The following is a 24,686-nucleotide window of genomic DNA, read 5'->3' as shown; positions in this document are numbered from 1 at the left end:
TCAGTTCCATTCAAATAACACCTAGACAATATTCTAAATGGGTACTGCTGAAGAAAGCTACAACATTCCAAAATTTGGGCACATACAAAAAAAAACACATTTCCATTCCTCTTTATAATGTCTTCAAGTAGAAGCAAAAATTAGGAGTTGAAAACTGAAACACATACACACACACTCGTATGAATTGCATCTACAGGGGCTCGTTGCTATGCATATCGAGAGTTGTTCCACACACATCAGCCCTTGCGTTTAGTGTATTCCCATTTCAACAGTCATTTTTATTTTCCACCATGACTTGGTGGTGAACGAACTGGACTCTGGCTCTCGGTGTTGGTGTCGACTTCAGGAGGGTCACTTTCGTCCGCTTCCAATTGAATTCTACTTCGTATAATGTGCATTAGCCGTGGTGTGCCATTAAGAAAACAAAAATGGAAGGAATACTAAAGACACTGCCGATGGCTAGAAAAGGATGACTATTTAGGTTGTTGAACGTAAATCGGATTTGGTGAAGAATCCCCGCCTCCCGCCTCGACATCAGCGGTTGGGGAATACGATGGGGGAAGGGCGGCCGCTATCTTACCCACTGACTGAACGCCACCGGGCGTGAAACAAGATGGTATTAGCCAATTAGGTCTTCAGAGGGGTGAAACGGTGAGCAGCCGATCAATGACATGCCACGACTTACACGCATCGGGACACATGAAAGAGGGCAGCATCATGCAGTCAATCCAGGTTCGTTGACGCGTCCATACACGTTGTAAAAGGAGAACATCGAATTGAAGCTTGATTACGCAGCGACACTTTACTATAATGCAATCAGTGCAAAACTATGCAGATATAGAACTACACCACAAAAAATTTGAAATAGTCCAACATCTATCCAATACATCTCAACATAGCAGTCGTAGTGGTAGTAGTAGTAGTAGTAATAATAGTTACGTAGCACAAATGTAGTAGTAGTAGTAGTAGTAGTAGTAGTAGTAGTAGTAGTGGTAGTAGTAGTAGTAGTAGTAGTAGTAGCAGCAGCATAGTAGTAGCCTAGTAGTTGTAGTAGCAGTAGTAGTAGCAGTAGCACTACTACTACTACTACTGCTACTACTACTACTACTACTATTAGTTGTAGTAGTAGTAGTAGTAGTAGTAGTACAGTGTAGTAGTAGTATATGTATAGTAGTAGTATAGTAGTAGTAGTAGTACTTCTTCCTTCAAAGATCATCTGAGTAGTAGTAGTAGTAGTAGTAGTGGTATAGTGGTAGCAGTAGTGGTAGTGGTAGCAGTAAGTAGTAGTTGTAGTCGTCGTCCTTTATAGTAGTAGTGGACGACGTTGGTTGTAAGTAGTAATAGTATTAGCAGTAGGAGTAGCAGTGTTAGATTGAACTTATAGGAGTAGTAGTGGTAGTGATAATATTTATTTTCTGTCTGTGAACAAATTTAATGGATCAGAAGCAATATCATCTAATAAACAACGTCTGTTAAGGCCACTATCACCTTTGCCCATATACCGCACATCTTCTCTTCCAGTGCTATAGCCTCGTGCCATGATCTTTACTAAAGAATCACTCGACACATTGTGGACTTCATCAAATCACGTAAAAGTAATAAACCCTATTCTCCACAATCAAACACCCTCATAAGAAAAGAGAATATCATCAAAACATAAAGAAACAATTAGGAATTTATTATTTACAAAAACTACAACGTTTACAAACATACCTGAGTCTAAGCGAAGGAAGAGTCCTTACACAATAAGGTAGACAGTATTACAGGGTAAAAGTTTGCAATGTCCTTGCGAAGACTAGAGAAAGATGATCTTATTGGTAATTGGGAAATTATCATTACGTATTTCTAGGTATTATGTATTCTACTGATTTGTTCCTTAACTCAGTATGTCCAAGGTTATGACGTTCCTTATTAGGCTAATCTTCTTATCGCAGAAGGATCTATAACGAATGATATAAATTGGATCTACCAACAATGTGACCAATGGTATAACAAAACTCTGAGGTCTGATAATAATGTAGAAAGATCAGTGTTCTCTATGACGTCATGCACTGTGCGGATCTTCTCTAACTACGCTGTTGAGATGTAATTCAAGATTTAACTGTGTGTTTGAGAATCGGCGTGAAGTAAGCAATGGTCGAAAACCTGTCTAAACCATTACGCTACAGAAGTTTCTTTTATGTTGTTCCATGTGACAGCTGGGTGAGCAGACGAATTTTAATTCATAGCATTTCATTAAATGCATTTTTACTATCATTGCATTACTTTGCTGGGAAAATCCTACTTCTGATTCCTGTACATACTTAGGCAGTCTTGTGCAAGACATATTCACCTTGATATTTCAGGCCAGCCACCTTAATTTCCGTTAGCACTTGAGTTTGTGAAGCTGTTTGGCGGGTATAATGCCTGAATGGATCGATCGCCGCTACCTTCTGATTTTTTTTTCGACTTGAAGTAAATATAGACTGAATCACATATTTCTATGACAGATATGCAATGGTACAGACACTGAGTTACTTGCTTATGAGTTGTTCTCTTACATGCAAACTGGTTCGTTTCACTACAGGCACGTTAATTAGAAAGATATTATGGCATGGTGTTATTAGTCTCATCTCTAGACCTGACCACGCCGATACTGATTCCCCATTCAATGCAGGTATAGTAACGACGACTACACATGTAATGCGATTTGTATCTGTACGCACGCACTGGTGAAATTTATATCTGGCGAATGATATATTCCGTGACGAAAGAAACTGAACAAATCACAGACACATATTATTCCTCGCAGGACACGTATTTCCTTATAAGAAAAAGTCTTGAAACAATGCACGCCGTACGCCCCGTGCCCGTAGCTGACCCAGAATTCCCGTAGCGATTTCGCAAAATCAAATTAAGTTGCCGGAAAAATTACCGAAGGGGCGCAAATAAACAACTTATTTCTCACCATGGGTCTACAAGCCCCGGTAAGATTCTGCTTACTCCATGTTCGACTCCCGAAATGAAGTCATACCCACATGCCTCGAGTCCAGATTCGAGTTGAGATTACTGCGGGAACGGCGTTTTATAACAACTGGAGTGTGACATACTTTATACAAAACGAGGGCAATTCTTAAAGGCCAGACAAACAAAAATACGATTCGACTTATCATGCATTATACATGAAAATGGGCGATTCCGGTGTACAAAGATTTCTTTGGTGTTAAGCAACTCATGCAGACCAAATGAAATAATTATCACAATTCTTCGTATCTTCTGTGGAGGGGTGGTTTGTTTGTTTGTTTGTTTGTTTGCACATATTTTTCTGCATTTATTGAAAAATTAATGTTGACAGTCATAATGTGATGAAAAAAATATGATCAGATGATAAACAAACATATTATACAGTGAAAGCAGATATCAGTACAAAAAACAACAACCTTGTTTGATAAGATAAACACAATCCATTGTGATTAATGCAGAAGGTGAGATTATCATAAGCCATATACTTTAAGCGATAGTAGTCTTAAAAGGTAAATAACCTTCAGGTATGGGTATGGAGGACCCAAGATATTAATGTCGCCATTTTAATGATTTTGACTTAGCATAATTTCAAGGGGAACCGCATATATTAACCTTTTGTGCTATGCATGTAAAGTGTCTTGGCGGAGTGTGAATATTCTTGGGAATTTCTTCCCAGCCATTATTATATCATAATAATCATTGCGATTGCCATTATTGTGATTATTACCATTATTCAGAAGAAAAATGTTTTTTAATTTAAGAAGAAAAAATAGAAAACATAATCGGGTCTCGACATTTGAGTCGATAAACAATTCATTTTAGTATTGACAGTAAATGCTTTTTCATTAAAGTCTTGAAAGAAAACAGACAAGTGTAAGCTTTCATAATAATATTCGGGTAACGAATTCCATACATCAGGGCCGATTATGTCTCACGGTCATTTGAGCAGGGAGTATAATCTGGGATTTCTTTTTCGAGTAAATATCAGAATAATGACGAGTTGGATAAGATTAAATACTTGTTTTATATAAACACATTTTTGAAAAGTTAAAGGTAAAATTTGGTTATAAAATACACGTGAGCAGAATGCTCAAAATTCAATGCGCGCCTTTATCTTGGTTCCAAAATAGCTGGCACACATTCAATCATTGCAAGTTATTCTTTGCCGGTGTAGACCATGTTAAAGCACAAGTCGGCGCTCTGTTTCACCTAAAGAAAGTGCACAAACAAAAAATCAGGCCCACCAAAAGCATGTAATCTAACTAACGAGTAAATTTAATGAGCAAAACCTTTTGATCTTTGCTAAGACGAAGCAGAAAATCGTCTTGTATTCCTACATCTTTCCATGTGTTTCCTCCACGCAAATAAGAAAAAAAAAGAGCAAGAAAAGTATATCGTCACTGTCGGAACACCGTGTGAGTCTACAGCGCGCGGACTCCATGCTGAGATATCAGTGAGACACATATCTTAATGAAGAAATATCTCCATGCAATACAGTTTTCATCATGGTGAGATCATTCATGGGTTTCGAAAACAACCGTGCCACATTTTATCATGAATCCCATACTATAAACTAACTTTGACATGCAAAAGTTGTCATAATAATATGACCTCTGACCAGCACCGCATCGAGCTGGTTTTCTCAGTGCCGGAGACGAAGAAAAAGTGCCCATTCACATGTTACTTTTCATTTCATTCAAGCGTAGTTGCTTATCAAATTTACAGTATTAAATGGGGCAAAAGATGTGAGTATCCGAAGTGCATGCAGGTAATCTCCTTGGCGTCTTGAACGTATGAACCAGTCATGAATTTTGTGTGAATTAGCTCCCTGTCGTCACAAGTGCAGGAGAATTCCAGTGGAGAACAATCATTTATTCACGTCACCATCGATTAGCATTACTGCTCATAGAGTTTTAAACTTCGCCTCCCTTTGCATATTGCCGCCTCCTTTTCTATATTCACATGACAGTAGACAACATTTTGCTAAGAAATAGACCCCCAAAAAAGTAGCGAGATACGAGAAATTCAATAATACCGCCAACGTAACATTACTCCAGTATAATGGTAAGTTAAATTCTACAGCACGGCTGGGACGTCATCATTTAAAATGACAATAATCCTGGATACATCATGTCTACAGGCTAACTCTGTTCCCTGTGCATGTGAATTAATCATAGGCAGCAGACGTGCAGTAGATAAATCTCCCAGGAATCAGTCTAGCCTCCTGGATATGGCAGATATAAATAAATGTCGCCAGTGAAGACATTTCCATATATTGAACACCCTCGGGCAGTATCCTTACATCACTTATAATAGCACTAAGGGCATTGCTTTGCGCTTTTTATGTTGTCAGTCAGGAAATTATAATCACTCATGGACTAAATCAGCATTAGCATGACATATGATACAATAAATTTCCGGTCTCATCTGACGCTGAATTCAGCTTGAATTTGGCTTTTTGTTAACTTATGAAATTTTATCTTCACTTGCCTACACTACGCGTTTCTCTATCTTCTGCATAATTGGTGTCGCAAAGCATTTCAATAATTATGTAAGACAAGAACCGGGTTGGCGCTTATAATTTCCCTTGAATATAAGAAATGATTACAAAAATACGAGGAACTGGATTAGTTGCTTGGACGCAATCTCAAAACAAGGTACAACGTGTCTCCCCGATGACTTCAAGATAATTGTTTTGCTGTCATTCTCGTACAAGTCCCACTTGACCGCAAACCTTTCAGCAGCAAGTCCCCTTGGATTCAAACAATTATTAGACGGGGGAGATTAGAAACCTATCCTTCGATCCCAATCAACAAAATCGCATTTTACTATAATGGCAGCTGGAAAAATCTAAGCAAACGCTTGTGTGCAAGAGGATAGATTCGCCCTTTTTTCCAAATCCTTGATAAATTTGCAGTCATAGGATATACATTATATCAACACGCATCTAAATATTTTAACGTCAGCATGAGGAATGATGATTGAGGTTAGAGATTACCAAAACGGCAAGAATTAGGTTTTTGGTGTATGACAGAAACACCACTAATAAACATCACTACTACACTCTTTTCATTTCGAAAATTCCCACTGACTCCGCAAAACAACATTTTGTGCTGTCTTTTGCCAGGTTGACGATCTATAAGGATTATCATTGATCATTCGGTGTAATAATGTAACGAAGATCGATATATCGCTGGCTGCTGAATTCACCCGGTCGCAACCACCCACCGTACGTAAAATGCCTGATAAACAACTTTAGTAGTACAGAAAGTGTAGTTAGTTTATACCTCTTTATTTACGTACCTAAGCTGCGGCCTACGCTTTAAGAAACACTATCAATAAACGTTTTGCTGGTCGAAATTCCCTGTGTCAGTGAAAGTACGTGGCTCGTGTGATCATAACTATTCAAATAACCCTTGGATGCTATGAATAACTTTCATCTATTCAATTTCTCTTATCTGAAACCAAAATTATGAGGTCCACGATCGGTAGTTTACCGATATTTCCAGATTTCTGAGCTCAAATTGAAATTCTGACTTGAAACTTTGAACAAGGTCACTTACTGCTAGCAGCTTCAAATGATTTGTTAGCTATCATAAAATGGTGAAGGATTCTAATCAAATGATTGGCTGAGAGCTATCACATGACCACTCTTTTACTTCACCTAAGGCCCAGCTTGACTTTTATAGTATACTAACGACGGGTACCAACGACCGCTCGTTTGTGCTCATTGTATTACATAGTGTGCTACAATTGCATTGCTGCTATTCTCGTGTGGAGTTAGTATCCAGTTAGCCTTTAGCTAATGCTGGCCTGGGATCTTGCAAAAATGGCTGCTGCGGAATCTAAATCATTGCGCCATTTCATAAAACAAATAATGCACATTACTTGGTCGGGCGTAAGTAAAATTATCCGCCCACAGTCCATGCAACACAATCGGATTCACCTTGCGTGTTTATATCTGATTCAAAGTTACTATCGGGATGGGGCCAATAATTATTACTATAGCACCCTGTGTTATGTGCATTGTGTGTACTAACATGTCTCCCAAGTCGGTGTTACATTTATTTTCTCCTGTCAGACATAGCCACTCTTGCATTAAAAACAAGAATATCTTTTCAATGCAATCTTCACAGGTTCTCATCTTCCTATACGACCAAACTAAAGAGGAAATCCACAGATGAAGAAGACGTTTCTGCCTCCATGAATCTCACAACAATTGATAAATGATATCTCGTCTGTGATATAAATCAAAGGGATCTTGTTTCAGAACTGGAGAAAACATGCACATCGAAAACGGACGATGAGGACGGTAATTCCGTTTATATCATGAGAAAATTTGTATGTAGAAATTTGTATTTGTATGTGCATGTGCCTCAACACCTTACATAAAGACTATCAAGAACATTCAATACAATCCTTCCACATCAATAGCCATTAATGCATAGTGACGAATTTTTATATGCAAGATTTCAAATTTCTAACTTGTTCGGTTCAAAATTCTATGTACTAAATAAGAATATTCGGAAATAAGTGGATATGAAAAGGTAAAAGACGATATTATGACCAAAACAGTAACTGATCCGATTGATTGGTGGAATTGTTATGTTGTTTGTTTGTCTTTTCAGTATGAAAATATAAGAAGAGATACGAAACAACATTGAAGAGTTGTCATAGTCATGATAGTGATCATAGTAGTCATTTGTAACGTCAAGCAAAATATCAGGCTACACACAGGTAAGTAGAAGGGGGAAAATACAGGGGACCATCATCATAAGTAGAGTTTATTGGAAGCATGTAAGGACAAAGAAGACTTGTCTATACATTATCTACTACTGCGAGTATGAATTTCTTGAAAATTGGAGAATTATCTCTCAAGTTTCTTGTTACAGAAATACATAATGAACATTCTGTTTTACATTACTTACTACAAACACGTTCCCGAACCGACAGTCTCTAGACAGAAACAATGGCATATTCCATCAAACGAAGATATCGAAGTAGAAAGGATTATTGGGATTTTGTTTCTGCTACCAGAGAAACCTTTTTGATGTCCCCTGAAAGCTCACTCTGTGCATAATTTTGGACTCAGGCGCCTTTTGTGAAGTCCTGTTGTTTTTTTCCATTAACCCGGTGTGACACACATGACATCAGATCCGCCCTAAATCCCGAAGGGCGTGAGGGCATTGACAAACCATTTTATCCAGCGCGACAGCTCATGCGCAACTGTTTTCCATCAGAAAGTGAAACGGGGAATCAAAACAAAATACACCTCGGTGAGTCACCCCAAGACAAAGATGATGCGTGCCATTTTCTCAAAATCTTGAGGTGGTTTTGGGAGTTGGAGGGAGGTAGAGGTGGGAGCCATTTCGGAAACGGATCACCGTCCGAGGGAGATCGTTATCATGCTATCGGGTGAATTAAGAATTCACCCGTCTTGAATATTGAGTTTCGTCATATCGTGGGCAGTAATTTCTCATGGGTGGCCTGTCCCTTAGAGGACATCGTAGGGAGTCGGAAAGAGGAGTGAAGATAAAGGAAATTGTTACTTTGGCGGCGGACATGTCAGGGAGAGCAAGGTCGTACTCTCTTCTAACAAAGAAGACGGCGGAAACAATCATAAATCCGGTGTTCGTGAACCTGGCAAATCCGACATCCGAACGATTAACAACATAAAAGTCTGCATTGTAACAAAATATGGATGGAATTGACACGGAATGAAATTGAATACAATCTGGCATGGATGGAGCGCGAGTGAAAACCCTTCAAGACATTCACAGTATATTTCACAGTATATTTCACATATACTACCAACACAGTATGGACTGACTACGAGGAGTACGCACGGATTTATTGCTAATTAGTACCACATCTTGAAGTTATAGTTTTCGTCATTAAGAAGACCGGCTAGCTACGTGTGGAAATATACAGACGTCCAACAATTATGCATAGACTTTGAGGAACTGTATTCAGAAAAGTACTATCTCTTGAATAAGAATTAAGACTGAAAGGAGATTATATTGAGTGTGAAAAGAAACCAAATCCTCGTTTTCTTTTTCTTTTGACATGTTTGAAATGGGGAAAGAGGAATATCTCCATATGATACTTGGGTTATGATAGAACGTGGGTTCAGAGCATACTACGACCATTGCCCAATTTAATTTCATAACATAAAGGATATTATGCATGATAAACATAATATGAAAATGAACAGATGTATGAATGAATTATTGTGTATACAACACTTCATAAACCGTGAGGGAAGCAGTATTCTTTTGGGCCTTTGCGACGACCTCAGTGGAAGGTCTATCAATTTGTATACCTATACTCTGCACTGTTCACGCATTAGTTGCATTTATTTCTCTGAATTTTCAAGACAACTCTTTAGGAGAAGATTCCCGACAATACCAAACATCAAAAGCAAAGTCATGGCGGAACATGAATATTAGTTCCGTGTGTGGAAATATTGACGTCATTCTTCCACGGTGGAATACGTCTAAAGAGGGACGGCAGCACTTGAGGGAAGATTAACTCTAAAGTTATTATTTCCAATGAAAGAAAGAGGCACGTATGACTTGTCAGGAGACAGAGAACATGAGACTAATTTTAGCAGCTCAACGCCTTGGGATTTGTCGCTTGTCGAACGAGATCGATTTGGGGAGGCGCTAAGCCGGCCGCACACTCCAGCCTCATGAATACTGCACCATATTCACTGCAAAGGCTTCAACAAGGTGCAGGAGATACCCCCTCTTGGTGAGGATCGAGAACTCTCACCTGCACATTTCAGAGTCTTTTATTCGTGAAACAAGTGAGAACTTCCGGTTCTTCCTACACGCATTGCTCAGCTGTTGCTAAACCCGGCAGAGCGATTGTACAGAGTCTAAACCAAGCAGACACCCGCACATCCGCTTCACTTCATCGGAAGGATTTACGGCCTACCAAGAAACCTACTGTCTATCAATATTTCCTTTCCATGCCCACTGTGTATTTTCAATGATTGCTTCTTTTAGATTCCTCCTCTATTCATATTAACTGAATTAACTGAAACTCTGTTTACGTGATTTAAGCTGGATGAGACAGGATATACGTCTAGTGGTCTTGTCTTTCCCGTCTTTAGGGAATAAATGTTTACTTTACTGCGATGATTGAAGAAGAAGACGGAAGAAAAGGCACAATCTGCACCGTAGACACGTCCGGAGCAGGGAGGTGACCTCCCTGTCCGGAGGCAGCAGATTTCGTGGTAGGATCTGAGACTTGCGGAAGACATGAGAAGCGATGATTTGAGCTTAATGTTACATAAGCAAACTCCGGAATACAAGACGTGATGGTATTAAACGACACAAACATAACAAAGAGGAACATCTGAAGAGATGTCAGGTGTGCGTGTTTTTGTTTTGTTTTGTTTTGTTTTGTTTTGTTTTATAAAACAAAGATTATCACGTGTTCCTTGGGAGAGGAAATAAAAAGTAAACCACAGGCAACATAATCACACATGCCTCGTTATTGTGAGCTGATGCCAAAGCACAGTGATAGTTTCACATCTTGCGTAGTCAGCAAATAAATGATTTACTCACGAAAATAATATATCGTTTAGTATCTTCTTTCGAGAAGAATTACATCAAGATATGGAAGATGGCTGACTTCAAAAACGTGATTGTCAGACTGGAGGGGTGGGGAGGGAGAGTGAAATGAGATATCACTTCAACATAATGCTTTCAATCACAGCATGAAATTTGATCGGGTTTGGTCATGATTAGAAACGTGGCTCTGCCTTAAATAGTGACGGGGGTGGATAATAATGTAGCTGGTGAAGGAAAACTGCACAAGATTAGAAAACTGGGACCGAAGATGATCGGATTTTGGCCTAACCCGAGGTGGGGGACGCGGCACGTAAACAACGCGAGGAAATAACCTTAGGGCGGATGGTATACTCTTCAGCTTCGTTCGTGGGTTTGACGGCCGGATGGCGCTACACCGCTGAAACTAAGACTATTGCGGCTGGGTTTATACAACGTACATTTCACGTACTTTCAAGGAAAACTAACTGCTTTTGATATTGTACTTGTGTAAAGAGGATAACGTATTTTTGCGACTGCGCTATCTGTATTCATCCTCCTGCTTCTCTGTCAATTATGTTACAGGTTTATGGACTTCTCATCTAATAATCAAGCTTTATTCTCATAATCACTTTTTTTTCCAGTTTCTCATATCACGAAAGATAAAATTCGCTTTGGAATGACAGTGATGTGCTAAAGTAATGGGGTAAATTATCGAGATTGTTGTTGAGTCAAATGCAAACTCCATTAGATGTTTATTAAGATAAACATGACAGTCTTGCAATGGCTATCTAAACACTCCACTTTCGATTCTTATAGATTTCCCTTAAGATCAGTATCACTAAAAATTCATTGATCTCTAACTTTTCTGTTACTGCCCGAACTACCGCCCTTGTTGAACCCACAAATGTAAAAACGCCAACAAATGTAAAAATACATCACCCACAAATGTAAAAATCGCCCACAAATGTGAAAAACACTGCCCACAAATGTAAAAAAAAATTCAACCACAAAATCAGCGGCCACAAATGTAAAAAACGCCCACTAATGTAGTACAAAATTCAAACATCAACCACAAATGTAAAAAATTTTTACATTTGTGGTTGACGTATTTCTACTAAGTGGGCGTTTATGTAGACCCTAATTTCGTGCGTCTTACCTGCTACTAGACGCGCGCTACTTAATTGCATGTATTCCGTGTACTGTGACCTGTCGAAGCCGATCCGTTTTCAGTTACGAGCGACATGCGGGGACTGGAGCTCTAAAACTAAGGCCTTGTCACATCGTGTCTGGGGAAGCCTGCGGGTTGACTTGCGGGGAGTTGTTTTTTTCCTCCGGAGCTCCCCGCAGTGGTGGTGGCCCGCACAAGTACCCGGAGATGCGCACGCAAGTCTGATTTGCCAGTGTCGCTGGTCATCTGCGTGCATGTTGAGGGTCAGTTACTGCCTCTCTGCTGGTTAGTTGAGAGTATAGACATTCTGTATGACTTTCTGCCATTTCAAATTACTTCAGAGGGATTCCTCCGCCCAGAAACAGAAACTTGCAGGAAAACATACACACACACACACACACGCACACAGTCACACACACACACACACACACACACACACACACGCACACACACACACACACACAGAAGACAAGCACGTTACTGTAATCACAGTAGTACACGCAACGATACTCCATGGCAGGTCGGCATGCAAGTAGCAGGTAAGTGGCACGCGTCTAGCAGGTAAAACGCAAGTACGGAACTCTTTAACATCTTTGTCCACCCGCAGAAATTGTACTGCTCGTACTTGCAACAAACCCGCGTAATTTGCCCGGAGGCGCAGCTGCCCGCCCAAAAGGTGTGACACGCAGCACACCGTAACACACAGACAGACACACGCACATACATCTCCCCCGCCGAACTGTCCACCACTATACCCACACTCCACACACACGCACTCGTCTCCGTACACGTACACATTATTTCACAAGAAGTGCACTGCTATCCTAGAGAAGTGAGTCTATTTATATCAACGTACTATCCCTACTTGTCGTTTTTACATTTGTGGGCGACGTTTGAAATCATTTCTGCATTAGTGGGCGTTTTCTACATTTGTGGGCGATGTTAAATTTTTACATTTGTGGTCGATTTTCTACATTTGTGGGCGTTTTTACATTTGTGGGCGTTTTTACATTTGTGGGTTTAACAGCCCTCCACAGGCAGGTTGGATTAAGTGGTATGAGGAATACACCCATAATGTATCTAAGAGAACACACTGTTGTAACATCGCTCTACTACATACAGAGACCCGTTCCAAGCAGGCGACTGCGAAGGAACACTCCAAACCGAAAATCACAAAATGGCGTTGCCTTGGCAGCTACTGTCCGGCTCTAGTTTAAAAGTCCTGTTGACTTTTGGGAACAGTGATTTCTAAAATATTCAAGATATGACATACAATGCATATGTGAAAGTCTGTTGCACCACAAAACATCCTATCATATAAAATTTTCGAGATAAAACCTAAGATATAAGGAGATATCTGTAGTTTTCTCAATTAACCGTATAGCTGTAGACGGTTTGGTCTGGAAAATTTTTATCATAGCTATTGTTCACATTTTGTATATCTAACTATACTTAATGTCGACTTTACCGAAACAAGTTTTTACAGTGGTTGCTTCTATCCCTAACTCACATTTTAGAAATATTTTGAATCACTAATGCTGAGTGTTTTTTTCATCTACAAATGCTAAATTATGCGTTTAAAGTGATTTTCGACAAATGAAATCGTAAACTTCATCAAACACGAAGTAAAACAAAGAATGAAAAAAAAAAACGGAAACACTTGCACACGGCCGCCAGGTAAGTACATTTTGAGTATGGAATAGAGATAGTGGTGTGTCTTCGGCTTTGAGCAAAAGAGCGCGCGCATACACACACACATACACACACACATACACACAGCATGGTCTGTGAAGGGTTCTTTCACGGACAACAAAACATCATAAACACCAATCAGTGCAAGCACAGACGTTTACGAACTATACCAATCATTGACCCCAAAATGAAAATCAGCGGTTAAGCTTTACTGGAATAACAAATCGCCTCGTTACTCCCCATCTTATCTTCGGCTTAAATATGGTTGCTTTTGTTAATGCCTTTACATGTATGCGTTCATTGTTTTCAAAAAGAGAGTGAAGACAATAGAGAACCCGCTTAGAATGAGGTAAATCCCCTCTCTGCATGGGCTCTGAGTAGTAGCCTCCTTGCCAAATGTCAGCGACCTTTCTATACCTCCCGTTTTAGCGGAAGGAAGGTGTTTGCCGCAAAGGAAACCTGCCCAGGGAAGGGGACATTTCTTTCGAAACTACATTTAGGAGGTATAGGGGGACTCCCTGACCTGTTTAGGTGGCAGTCACTTAGTAACCATGGTAACAGGCAACTACATGTCGCTCCAGCAATCGAATACAGTACGTTGTTCAACGCGCAGATTCGGAAGCCATCTAAATTCCATGCTCTGTAACGCTTAAAACGCTGGGGGAGTGATAAGCCAGCATTACACAGCATTCAAAAGTGAAGCGGAGTCAGAGGGAAGCAATCAAATAAGATACTTAACAACACGGTGTGTGTTTCCCTTTGTATGAAAAGAAGAGAATTGGCAATATTGCAATGTCAGAGAGCATCAAAAGGAGAGGCTATGATGGAATACAGACTATACAATGTACTCAGTCTGCATCCGTATAATCATTTCAATATTCGACAGCCATTTTGATACATTTACAAAATAATTGGAGTCATAATGGGAAAGAGAGCACATCGCATTAACTTAACAGCGAGAAGATTTATTCATCCTTGAAACAAGCAAAGCGCTAAAAGCGTTGTAATACACTGTATTAGCATTTCCCAAACACTGTATGGCTGTAGCAACTGCTACGATTGTAGTTGATTGTCGTTAGATGAAGCAGAAACATGTGAAAACGATGTCCACTAGGGTTTATTTATGCAATACTTAATGGTTTTCATTTTCCATACAATACTTAATGATATTCATTTTACATAATATACTTTCAGCTCAAAATTTCTTTTAATCACGTAAAAAAGGTGGCAAAAAGTGACGACTTATACCTGTAAAGAGTGTTAATCATAATCACTATGAATACCGCGTATAGCTGACATACACAAGGGGGAGGTTGATTTGTGAATAAGGGGTGTATCGCATCACAAATATCCTTGAGAAAGCTTATAACTGATGAAATAGTTATCAAAACACAACAAATAGCTACATATTAAATCTAAACCTTTAGGATAGCTTATTGAAGTTCTTTAGTGGTGCCACACGGCAGGTAAACTGCAAGCGCATACGATGCTAGACACGGCTTCGTAAAGTCTAAAGAATATATGACGATTTCGAAGCATCATTTTGTTTTTGTACTATGTACTCTCTGTAAAATCATGTGTTCCAGTTTGATTGTTATGCACTATACCAATCAGATTTGGAGATCTGGGTCAAATTAACGTTATCTACAACATAAGTCGGCCTACTAGGAGGCATCTCCCCCAGGAAAAGACAATGAGCGTTCTGCATTAGTCACAGGAGTTGCCTCATACATTATACTAACATATGGCGGAAGAGCGATGAAATGATATTCCAGTTAGACAGGCCGGTGATGATAGTATCAGTGTCCTACATTACACAAAGAAGTCACAATAATTCTATCTTTGACGCATACAGTATCAACAATAATATGGACACATGACACACCCACACGCACGCACCCCGCCAGTCTTCCACCAAGCTTTGTGATAGGGCAAAATAGAGTGCATGCAAGTTGAGAGAAAAACGTTTATAATGGTATTTCTTGACCAAACCTTGTAACCTTATCCTCATCATATTCTCAACGGATTTATGGACAGATGCATACAGTAAGCCCTCCCACCCCAGATTTTGCTGTCTTGTAAGCTGATTAGCGTGCAGGTCCAGTCTATGTTTTGAGGCCTACATCTGACGAGTAATAAACTGTATGTAACATGTGTGTAACATAAGCTGTGTAAAATGTACCGGTATATTATGTATGTAACACTTCAGTATAATTTATATGCATTTTTTGGCTTTTTAAAGTCAAAACAGGAAGCAGACCCTTACGAATGATTGTATAAATGCTTTATTAAATTTCACTTTAATGACCGTTAGATCAATATACTATAGCACGTAACATGATGCATTTTCACATTTGTATGTTATGCACATGCACGCCTATTATAGATCTGAAGCTGTGGCACGTAACCTTACATTACAGTCTCACCGCCAATGACTCGAAACGATGAACAACGCAGAACTCGATGGGACCAAAGGCAGACTCCCCAAGGAGCGGGAACTCGGGCATGCTATCAACCACTGTGCCCTGCGAGCCGAAGCAATTAGGGCATTGCAGTAATAACCATCAGTATACACGGCACACACACATAAACACACACAGACACACACAGACACACACACAAACAAACAAACAAACAAACACACACAAACAAACAAACAAACAAACACACACACACAAACAAACAAACAAACAAACACACACACACACACACACACACACACACAAACAAACATCTACACACAACTTGACTGGAAGACCTAAAGAAGATGAACTTATATAAGCTGGTAATTAAAAAAAAATGAACAAAAACACTTACGGCAGAGAACAGGCAAGATGGAGAAATTCCGATTGCTAGATCAACCCCTCCCCCTCTCCTCCTCCTTTTCTCTATCGTAAACATAAACACGTATAGCTATCGTGTATAATGTACATTGTACTTATGTATAAATCTATTGTGTAGGCTCTATATGTATTTACATTTCATATAATGAGTCCTTTAAATGCTTCATACATTAGATTATGAACAGGCGTTTTACTAGAAAGCAACAAAACACTGAGCCATTTTACCTATTAGATTATTTACGCTAGTGTTCAACTCCAGGAGACAGATTTGCAATATTGTAATATGCTTCATAAACTTCAATACACTCTAAAATGTGTCAGGAGAGATATTTGACCACATGTCCATCCCAGAATGTCAGTAGTAGAAGGAGAAATGGTCCAGAATCCATTAAAATAAGCGGAAGCTCCTAGAGAAAACTAAACATTCACTCTTGACCGCAACAGGGGTTCCAAGATTGAGCAGACGTCTTTGCTAATAATCCGATTCGTTGAAAAGCAGGACGTAATAACTGGTGCTGCTTTAGGGCCCTCCTGGTAATCGACGAGCAATGTGTCGCCATGTCTTGTCAATGCTTTCTGTATAACTCAATCTGAATGATTTTTTTTTTTCTTTTTAGTAACGAGCGTTGTGGCAAATATCCTGCCTCTATTCCCATGATGCCAACAACGATTTTTCCTCCCGCGATCTTGTCACGGTCGCGCTGGAGTATTCATTACTAGCCATTAAGCATGCGTGCATCGTGTGCTTCCCGAAAGAATTCCCTAAGGCCCCCATCTCACGAAAGTTGATGAAAACGATCATCCAGCAAGGATTAAGGTAGTATGCGTGAAAGCAAAATCTGCACATGATTTTATCGCTCTTTTCGGAGAATTATGGATAAACTTATAACAAACAAATATAATGACGCTAGAAGAAAACAAGACTTCTTCCCCCTCCCCCTCCCTCCCTTACATTGATAGCGATTATTTGTATCTGTGTCAATGTGTATTTCTGTCAAAAATGTTTTTCACCGTTGTTGAACAAGCAAAAATATTCTTTATAATAATGATATTTTTTTCTTGCTAGGGAGGCATCTGTTTTTATTATAGTATAACAAACGTTTACCCAACATGAAACGCATTCTCATAACATTTGAGATCAGATGCTAACACATGAGAGGAATAATTAGGCGTCAGAGTTAGAGACACTTTGCGATATGAACAAAACACGAAGTTTGGTTTTTTGTTTTTTGTTTTTTGGAGCTATTTCAGGCCTCATTACCAGTGCTGCTAACGAACAGTACAAGGTTGTTCTTGCCATACAACTTCAAGGCCTACTATGACGTTCCTCTCCCTATAATCTACTCTGGATATCAAAGCCCCTGTGAATTTTTCGTGGTGAACTTTATTCTGAGACAAAATCTTCAATGGTTTTCTTTGAAATAATGATGGAGTTAAAAAACAAACAAACAGATCTTTGAAACGACATGGATTGATGCAGATTGTATTACAAAGTGTTGAACATAGGTAGTCCGAGTATGTTTTTATAGATTAAAAAAAATATATCAGAAGTTCTACTGGGAAATTAACAAAGGACTGCAAAGACTACATTTATGAAAAGCACATGCAAAAACATGTGATTAAAGATGTTGTTTTCCCCCAATCCTCCACAACATAATAGATTTAACCAGTTTCGCTGTTTTTATAGGTAAAGCGCACACGGCCATGATTGATATCACACTCTGGATGTGAGAAAGGATAATATTGTGTAAACACCGTGGTACAATAATTGAACTGAAACTTACGTTGCTTGGGGCGAATTATTTCTAGAGGAGTCACAACAAAAAGTTTAAGAAAAGCAAGAGTATTGACATTCGCATCTGCTGGTGAAAGCTCATGTAATAATTATCTGTTTAATAATTGAACATTATAGTTAGGGTTACGGAGTTAAGGGTCTGACAAAATAATCGTGTCAGAACATTGCTTTACCTGGATCTAAGTCACCCTGGTTTTTGTACTAATGACCTTATAAAACCATTCGCGACGACAAAAAAAAAAGATAAATATGTGAGTAATTGCCCTCGTTGTTGGTCACGTGGGACCATTGTCGCTACATTAATGAGGACATGTCTGCTCCTCTAACAACACACACTTTGCCATGGGACTCAACAACAGCACTGTATTTCATAACTTGCATAATTTTCGATTTCAATAAAGTGACAATGTTTAATGAATATGTGATAAGTGAAAAGATGTCTTCGTGACTCATATATAGATATGACATGATATGATATGATATGATATTATGGTATATTATATTATATTATATTATATTATATTATATTATATTATTATATTATATTATATTATATTATATTATATTATATTATTATATTATATTATATTATATTATATTATATTATATTATATTATAATATATTATATTATATTATATTATATTATATTATATTATATTATATTATATTATATTATATTATATCTATTATATTACATTATATTATATTATATTATATACGTACATTGTATAATGTGATATAATATATACTGTGCGTTTTTGTATAACATCATATTTATCAAACCAAACCATACCACTACAAATGGCATGGTAACCATTGTCCCCCCCCCCCACACACACACACATTGCTTTTCCTCGCTCTTTAAAACAGGACAGGAAAAAAAATGTATATTTCTCTCTATACTATCCTCAGTTTACTGTATTCTAGAAAATCCCAGTATTCATCAGCGTGTCCATAAAACAACACCTAAAGTTGTCAGACGATGTTCATTGTCAGCAAGATGGCTGGCAGAGTCTGCTCACCAAAGAATTTCTCAATAAGACCTGATGCCAATTGACAGAGTAAATGCATCTGATTGTAGATAGATGAGATAGGTATTTTTAAACTTTTTTCAGAAGGAGCATTCACTATAACCGTAGGGAAGAATCATCAACAAGAAATCTTTTGTCGTAAACCTCATTAGACTTCCGCCGTCCCTTTCTGTTCAGTCTGTCAAAAAGGTTTATTCATCAAGAAGCTTCATTGTAGCTCGCTTTTCTTGCTTTACTCTAAACTCTTCCGTCATCTCCAGAAGAGCAATCAATTCTAATTTGCCGTTTGCCGCTGCGATGAAACGCCTGTTTGCTGGACGAAGCATCGTGGCAGCCATTAAATCCTTTCTCATTCCCCCAATGTGGAACGTAAACATGCACGCATTGCCAAAATTATTTGATATCTGACGCAGATCATCATAGAGTCCTTCTCCGAAAAGCGATGACAGCAATAAAAATTAAGTAGTCTTGTGCAACGTAATTTTCCACTGTTTGTCTTGGTAACACTGGCGACGTCGCGCGCACTTCACATCTCTCTCAATGTTTGTACGTGTGTGTGTGTGTGTGTGTGTGTGTGTGTGCGTGTGTGTGTGTGTGTGTGTATAAGTTTGCGTGATATGGTGTGTGTATGATCACATCTTTTCCATATGCTTGCGAGCGTTTATTTATGCATTCCTTCGACTTGTTTTCAAAATGTGATATATGAATTGGAAATAAAATTTGATTTGAACTGATTTGAACTGAATTGTGTATGTTTGTGCGTGTGCATGTGTGTGTGTGTCTGTTTGTCTGTGCGTGTGTGTGTATGCGTGTGTGTGTTGTGTGCCTGACATAGATGTGTGTCTTTCCATCCAGTTTATATTGCTCTCTCCTCGTTTCCCAGCTCCAATATCTCTCTGAAGGGCTTGGGATTAAAAAGTTCATCGTCCTGATGTTAAAAGGGTGACATTATTTCAGTCATGTGTAAAATAATAGTATGGAGATATATGGTCACACGAGCGAGCAACAAACTTATATTGTAGTGTTTATAAGAACGTAACAATGATAATGTGCGTGTATGAGTTTAAAGAGGGAGAGAGAGAGAGAGAGAGAGTGTGTGTGTGTGTGTGTGTGTGTGGGTGTGTGTGTGTATATATATATACCTGCTATACGGCAAATTTAGATCGAAACACAACCCCCGAAATTTAATAATATATGATAATGTAATAATGATATCTAATGATAAATTATTTTAACAAATTTCATGTGTGCATATAGCAGGTCATTACGAACATAATATTCCAGTAAATATCAATATGTATGCACGTATTTTCATTTACCGATGTATTTCTGTATATGTATGTACTGTAGGCCCGCCATGTGGGTTTTTTTTTTCTTTTTTCTTTCCTTCCTTCCATTCTTTCCATCTATTCTGTCAAGTCGTGTCATGTTTTTGTGTTTCTCCTGTTTTGTTCCGTCCTGTCGTAATTCATATTTGTGATAAGTGTTTGTAAATAAGTAATTCATAATTTTTTTTAAGTGGTTCACAGTATACAAGTTTGCTTTTTAGTGGACCTCTCAATTCTGTTTTTTTTTTCTCAACTGAAGCATAACTTCGTATTTTTTGTTGCCAGTATGCATTCTTCTGTTTATCTGTATCATTTATCTTCTGCAAAGTCGAATGTTTATGTTTCTGATGTAATTCCTGATTTATTTTGTGTTATGTTTTGTTGGAAAAAGAAGAATGAAAATAAATTAATTGAATTGAATTAAATTGAATTATGTATGTATGTGTGAAGTCTGTTTATTTGTATGGACTAAATCTGCCATAATTTCAGTTGGTATTTATTTGAAACAATTAAAAACAGTACTGTGGTCAAATGAACGAATCACCTATTTTTAAATTATCTCATTGATTGATCGACAATTTATTCAGGTAAATTTTCTTTTCTCAGAAAGAATCAGTGCGGTCGGAGGAAGATGTTTTTGTTTTCAACCTCCTTTCAGCCTTGACTGATTACGTCAACAGTAAACACAGCTCACAGGCAATAACCCTTGATGGATATACCGTTTGTATCTGCCAATCGAACCTTTTTGAAGATCAAAAAGAGAAAACAAGAGTAATACGCTAACTCGGACTCGGCCTAAATTTACGGCGAATCGGGCTCTGGAAAATATCTTAATCAATCACGGGGATAGCAATGTTCAAATCACGAAATCGGGGATGCGGAATTCTATATAGGCCACATATTATTCAGTAGGTGGGGCATCTTGAAAAATAAAAGAATTTGTGGCGCTTTATCCTGCAGAAAAGGGACGGATTTTGATTAAAACTCTTGGCGGAAAGAAAGCACAGAGTGAAGCCACTGGCGGCTTATCTAATAAAGAAGCCTTCATTTTATCATAGTATAATGGTGATACCGAGTTACTGGTGGAGCATCGAATATGCGTGACTTGTTCTTCGCACTTATTATCGCACCTTGACTTCTTTTTCGCACCTATGACTGGTTACTTCCCAAGCAGATATTGATGTTTGCTGGATGCCGTTGGAAATTCGTGATTCTTTGCTCCCACAGGCGATTTGCATAACACATCATTATCTATGGTCATTGGTAACAACGAATACAAGCCTAGGTACATTCTTCATCACAGCTATGTTTTGAAGATTGTTCCCGCCTTTCCCTATATGCAATCTGTCCCCCTCTCATAAAATATAAGTCTAAAAAGAATCCACACAATCTCATGCAGACTGATATTTGACCCTGTTTTATTTCACCATTAGTCCGCGGAAATCTGCTAAAACTTACACCAAGGCTGTAAGAGAAATCACGACAGATTTTTTTATTTTATATATATATATAGAGGAGGAACATGTATGTAATTTAGCTATAGCAGTGTATAAGACATTGGAAGTAAACAATAACACGTAAGTGACCATGCCTAGTATAGGCCTACCTATCATGACATCTTCTCAACAAATTAATAATTGATATTCATCCTTTACTATTTATTGATATATGAATATATACTATAACTGCATACATTAGCATCTTTCCTGCATGCTAATCCAAGCAAACTGACAGCTATGATGTCTGCAGAAGTTTAATGCCAGGAGATTGAGTCTCCATGCGACCCTTTAAGCAGCTCAATTCGAGCATATAATATACAGTTCAGTCGCGGAGAATGTCAGGCGCCCGTCACTGCGTTAAATAGAAGGGAAGGAAATGGAAAAACAGAAGCACACAGGCGCATGGTGATGGGTTGATGGTTTATCATAGCCTCGATCGGCGCTCGGTCTGAAGTATAGATATGATTTATTGTTTATCATGAATAAATTGCCATGTCGGGCGCTCATATTCTCGTCTAATGTTTTGCATGCGGATTGTTTGCGTAAAGAGAACGAGTGCAAAAATAGTGAAAGGAAATCAATGTTAAAGGTACTCTTTACCATTGGGAGCAGTGATTTAAAGAATGTTTGGGATATCACATTTGATGCATATGTGTAGGTCAGTTGTATAACAAAATATCCTACCATTTAAAAATGTCCTAATTAAGCCCAAAATATAAGGAGATATCTCTATTTTTCTGACTAAACTTATAAACTATCGACGGTTTAGTTTCGAAACATTTTTATTACAACTATTGTTCACATTTTGAATATTTAACAATACTTAACATATAAATACTGATTCAAATTTTTACAAAAGGACTCTTCCTCGACTTTGTTTCATCTGTTCTCATTTTCGTTTCATCTCTTGTAATTTGTATGTAAAGTATATCATATAATTATAGAATTAATCTGGAGTTGCTTCTTGTACATCTTTCTTTGCTTTACTTCCTTGCAACATGAAAATACATTTCTACAAGATTATACAGTAATGTCCCTACTCAAATTCGGATGGTGTGTGAAATATATCTGTTAAAAAAAGGAACATGTATGTTAGTGTCTATGTGAGTATAAATGTTTTTACAAAGGGGAGATATGAAATAGATAGATAGAGAGAGAAAGAGACAGACAGACAGACAGACAGAGACAAAGAGTTGTGTATGTTGTGTGTATATGTGTGTGTATGACATGGTATCGTGACACAAAGGATACGAGAAATACCGCTTGATAGCCATCTACGCTTGAAATTTGCCTCCATTCTTGTAGAACACTTTGTCACCACGAGAATCATTTCAATTTTCTTCCTCGCCCGGATGCGCAGTCATCGCAATTTAGCCTACAATCCATCTGAAGATTATTGCAAATTTATGGAGGGGGGGGGGGGCGTTGGAATTTGCTTCCATGTGCTCAAAGGCCATTGCAGATGGCGAGGTGCGATAGTCTCATGAAATGGACAACATGAAAAGTTGAAGGAATAAGAGGAGATATCATAAGAGATAAAAGGAATGATTTGAATAAAACTTGTTCATATCAATACATGCCATGATTTGCGTCAGTGAGGTTTCAGGTACTCTCTTTATCTTAGACGAGGGAATTGAAACGTTGCTATCTCTAACACGCAGTGTTTGATGCAACAACATCATTAGGGTGCGCATCTGGTTTAGACACGTCAAGGTGCGATAGTGCGAACACCAGCTCGCTCTTTGGGTCCATGGCATTATATAACGATGTGACGTTGGGTAATGAGTACCTTATTTAGCGTTAAAGGTGTTGTAGTCGTGGCCCGGCATCTTTTCTCATTCGACTGTCTTAGGTTTTGTGTTTCAACCATGAGTCTGTATTGTTAAATTTTAACTTATTGCAGGATTTCCTTTTTTTTTTGTGCCGAATGTCTTTTGCCTCAGGTGCTATCTTTTCTCATTTGTCTTTTTTTTTCTTGTATCATTGGTTTGTTTTATATATTTGTCCTAGCTAGTGCAGCAAGACATAAAATGTACACCGTTGATGAGAGTCATTGTTATCGTCAGCTGTTAGTTTTGTGAAATGCATCTTACAATGTTCGCTGTTACTTTTCTGTAAATTGTAATTGTCGTTTAGTAATAGCATCTATTAAATTTACCCTTTTCGTTTTGTATTTATAAATATACTTGTGTATCAAAATATAATACAATTCGAAGGATGAATGCGGAAATGTCCAATCAATTTTTGATCAGGATGGTAATGTCAAGGTGTCTCTCAAATCCACAGGTATTAAGACTTTTCAAATTCCTTTTAAAAAAAAGACAAATCATAAAAACCCCGAAAAAATATTATATCTAAGCTGTCAGATATTAGAGTAAGAAGACTTCAAACTCTTTAGCGCAGGCTTTCAGAATGTAACACTTGTAAATTGTAACAGTCGAATTGAGAAGTAGATATTGTTATTGTTGTTGTTGTTGTATTTCCCTATTCAGATAAAACATATCTGCAGTCTGCAGGAAAAATTCATTATGTAGTATGAAGAAAACGGGGATGTGCTGCCCGTTCAGCCGTATTTGTAAAATACGACTCTCGCTTGGCAGAGTCCCACGTTTATAATTCAAAATAATACACTATATACGCTAAACATTAAAAAAAAGGAACTAAATGAAAAAATTTACATGTACAGTGAGAGTCTACAATATTCAGTGATAAGTAAAGAAAAGAAAAAAAAACAGAAAAGAAAAGAAGGGAAACTAAATCACACACA

At 38.2% G+C, this 24,686-nt stretch overlaps 1 long non-coding RNA gene across 1 annotated transcript in view; it reads right to left on the bottom strand.

The window, feature by feature from the left end:
- Positions 1 to 24,686, bottom strand: part of LOC139739632 (uncharacterized) — a 69,830-nt gene that overhangs the window by 10,479 nt on the left and 34,665 nt on the right. The window lies entirely within an intron of this gene.

This window comes from Diadema antillarum, unplaced genomic scaffold, assembly GCF_040938485.1.
Source record: "Diadema antillarum isolate AM-2024a unplaced genomic scaffold, OU_Dant_1.0 seq00000809_RagTag, whole genome shotgun sequence".
Taxonomy (NCBI): domain Eukaryota; kingdom Metazoa; phylum Echinodermata; class Echinoidea; order Diadematoida; family Diadematidae; genus Diadema; species Diadema antillarum.
The sequence above is the reverse complement of the archived record's forward strand: the minus strand, read 5'-3'. Positions and strand labels throughout refer to the sequence as shown.